The following is a 4,161-nucleotide window of genomic DNA, read 5'->3' as shown; positions in this document are numbered from 1 at the left end:
TTTCCTCTCCGATAACAGTCCTTAGGAGGAAAGTGCGAGTTTTTCGTATTGCTCTCGGGCCGACTGGACTGTTTAATAGTCCACCGGTTTCCGAAATCAGTTTCAAAAATTTGATCATCGATTTCAAGAAGAGATCAAGTCATAGCAGCGACACGTGAAGTCACAAGTCACATGGGAAGTACGCACGTGGGCGTACCTCTCAGTGACGAGGTGACGGGGACGTACTGAACAAGACATCGTTGCGGAGACCTCCCGAGCGTTACAATTTAACAGATTATTTGGGGGATATGGTTCACTTTTTCGGCAAACGCCGATTGTTGTCGGGTAGGGTGATTCCTTCTAAAACATACTGCGTAGAATTAAATGCCATTACCTGAATGGAGTTTTAATTTAATAGAAAAAACTGATTTTGTGCGAGACGCGCTGACTGAAACGCCATCTAGCGGCAGGCAATCGCGGGCTTCGCCTCGGGGTGGCCGAGGTTAAAGAAAGGAGGTGATTGGTGTGGGGTGGTGTGGCGTCAGTGTAGTAGTTGTCCGAACCCACGTCTCCTTCCACGACGCTGTGGCAGTCACGAATTTGTGGGAAATTTGCAGCCGCCGCAAGGAGATTTGCAGGCAGTGGGATGCGCAAGTACACTTTTCTGCCGCTGGGGATATTCGCAGACGGTGGGTGCCGAACGGACCCTTTCTAGCCCACGTCGGGAAATTTGCAGTCAATGAAGTCAGTAAATTCACTTGCGTGGGCAGGAGAGGATACTTTCACAGCGCAAGTGGCATGCAAAGGATACTTTCCATTCCAGTAGGTAAATTCCCAACCCATGTACTGCAAATCCCGAACCTTTGTACATGAAATTTCCCCACCCACTAGCTAGTAAAATTACTAATATTTTTTACAGTGCACATATGGTGTTTGATGTTTGCAGAGGATTACCGGAGCTTTCGGACTTCTGAAGCAGTTAAAACAGTTTTTCATATCGGCCGAAATGAACGCCACCTTGTTCAGAACGCAGCAGACGACCTGTCCGTCACCTCCCGTTGGCGGGTGTGTCCGAGGTGTTTGGTGTTCCAGTGCATAAAACGGTAGGGCGAAATGTGTATTTGACGGCGTTTCCCGAAACAGCGAGTGCGGTCGCCGTGCGGGCGATAAAGTCCAGGGATATATGAGGAGTTGACGGGCTTTGCGAATGGGAATGATCCTTCGCCCCACTCACCACACCACGGACCAAGGTCCTGATCCCGGCCGCATAAGAGCGCGTCTTGGTGTCCGTCGCTGCGACCGTGTTTCAAAGCGTGAAGGCCATACTGCAAAGGCATGGCGTATGGACGTGTTTTTCGTCCATGTCTTGAACGTCTTTGATAAGGTTGGCTTCGGTTGGCCTCCGGCAGAGCTCCGCTCCAGCTCCAGTTCCGCGCTCCAGCCGGCTGCGACGGGGCTGCAGGCGGGGGCCCAAGACAGGGGCGTATAGCGGAGAGGGGCCTCTGATGTTTGAGAACAAGCCATAAAAGGCCAATAAAAGCGTTTTTAAGAGTCGTTAGACGTCGTAAGACGACCCGGAATGTGCGACGGTGTCACTATCCGTGCGTCGGGCGACATTCATAACACACTTTACTATCACGCGCTGACGTTCATTCGCTCCTCGGGCCAATTTATTTGTCTTTGGGCGGCCGGTCGGGACATGAGAGGGAAAGGGGGGAGGGGGGGGGGGTGAGGGCACGGGCACCTCACACATGGTGCCGTCATAATCATCAATGTTACCGTCTGACAGTTTTTGGGAGAGTACGTAAGTTTCGTTTATCGCTTTGACCGGTTTTCTTTTCTCGTGTAGTGGGCCTGAAACCGAGCTAAACAACCTCTTCCTTCTGCCCGTATTCTCGTTCCTATTCACCAGGAAATTTTGTGACCATCTCCTATGTGTCCGTGATAATTACGCACCCATGATCTCTAGTTAAAGATGTGGTTCTGTTGTTGTTGTTTTTTTGGTCGTTCTCGTTCCTTTTGAAGATGAAGTTCCGACGTGGTGGTTGAAGTTTTCCCCTGCAGGACTCTATGGGGATGACGCCGCAGTCCCTCAGGCTGGTCTGCTCAGCCGCCGCTCCACCGCAGCAGCTCTGTGACAATAGGGAGTTAATAAAGCACAGCCGAGAGCGCGCCACAGGTGTCCCGGCTGATATGACTTCTGCCCAGAAGAAAGGGGGGGGGGGGTTGATTGACAGCGCCCCGTGACAGACAGTTGCATCCAATGTGGGCATAATTTCGCCATATTTGAGTGTCGGAGCATGAACATTCCACCGACATCTGTCTATCAGCCGGGGTCCCTCCCGCCTGACAGTGAGCCGAAATAGACAGGGAAGCTGTGTTTTCAACCTCATACACACGCCCCACCGCCCGGAGGCCCCGCGTGGAAGACTTTCCACCAAAGAGATAATACGTACATGCACAACTACTGTCCTCATACAGAGAAGTGGAATAATGTGCCATAACTGTGGCTTACTGTCCACCACGTCCACTAGACTGGCACTTAAAAATCACTTTTTAGATTTTTAAAGGTCCTAGGGTCAGACTTTGTTTCTTTCGATGAGAAAAAAAAATTTTTTTTTTTTAGAGACCGATCGGACACGTTTTAGTGGTGCCGCAACGGCCCCAAAGTTGATTTATTTTAAATAACGACACTAAGTCACATAAACGTTAATAACTACCCTCCCCGATGTCCGATCGACGTCCGATTTTGACCAAAAGTAGAGTATTATATAGGGCAACTTTCGTGCAAAGCCACCCCGCTGTAGCTCAAATACTTTCGGAGTTAAGGCCGTTGAAAGATTTTGGTCATTTTTAGTAACTTTGGGGAAATGACCAAATTTCACTAAAAAGGACTTTGACCGTCGTTATTTGCTCTTAAAAATCAGCCACTGGTTCCCTGAGGGTTAATTTGTGTTCTGAATCCGAATCCGTCGAGAGATTTGACGGATTACATCGTCTTGTTGCCACTCTAAAACTTTCATTTTATTAGGGGCTTATGGAGGACTGCTTTTCCAGAATGGCAACAAGACGATGTAATCCGTCAAATCTCTCGACGGATTCGGATTCAGAACAGAATTTTACCGCTAGGGAACCAGTGGCTGATTTTTAAGAGCAAATAACGACGGTCAAAGTCCTTTTTAGTGAAATTTGGTCATTTCCCCAAAGTTACTAAAAATGACCAAAATCTTTCAACGGCCTTAACTCCGAAAGTATTTGAGCTACAGCGGGGTGGCTTTGCACGAAAGTTGCCCTATATAATACTCTACTTTTGGTCAAAATCGGACGTCGATCGGACATCGGGGAGGGTAGTTATTAACGTTTATGTGACTTAGTGTCGTTATTTAAAATAAATCAACTTTGGGGCCGTTGCGGCACCACTAAAACGTGTCCGATCGGTCTCTAAAAAAAATAGATTTTTTTTCTCATCGAAAGAAACAAAGTCTGACCCTAGGACCTTTAAAAATCTAAAAAGTGATTTTTAAGTGCCAGTCTAACGTCCACCCTGAAACCAGTTAAGATTGCTATTAGCGTAAAGTAAATACAGGGTATAAGCCACAAAGCAGAGGAAATTAATGGAGCAGCCATTGCTAGGAGCGGATCAAGTGTGGTAGAGGAGCGATTGCTTTCTTACAATCTCGATGAATCATCACACACCTGTAATAAAGATCGTCCAATTTTACCGATTGAAGGGATTTATTCCCATTGTTCGATTAGAAAACATGTGACGGTTTGTTTTGGTCCATCCATGGGACCATCCCGAGGACCATCTCGATCCTTACTCTCAGCATCCAAGAGTAAAATCTTAAGGGCGTTCGGGGACACTCCAATAGAAGCGTGGGATTGACCCCCTCTTTCTCTTCACATCACATAAATATGTGTGTCCGGGGCCCCACTTATAATTATAGGTTAAGAACGGACGCCGTGTGCCGCACAATGCCACTCGTTGATTTGTGGGGGGCGATGGGAATTGAAAATGCAGTTTGTGGTGCCGCACAAACAAACCATGCAGATCCTTTAGACCGCAACGCACAACCAGCGGCAACCAGCGCCCACTTCAGTTTTTTTCTTTGCCAAATACGTTTTTACGAGTCTGAGCCTCTGTGTGTGTGTGTGTGTGTGTGTGTGTGCGTGTGTGTGTGT

Source organism: Frankliniella occidentalis, unplaced genomic scaffold, assembly GCF_000697945.3.
Source record: "Frankliniella occidentalis isolate FOCC.00 unplaced genomic scaffold, Focc_3.1 Scaffold85, whole genome shotgun sequence".
Lineage (NCBI taxonomy): Eukaryota > Metazoa > Arthropoda > Insecta > Thysanoptera > Thripidae > Frankliniella > Frankliniella occidentalis.
This window is presented reverse-complemented; position numbering follows the sequence as displayed.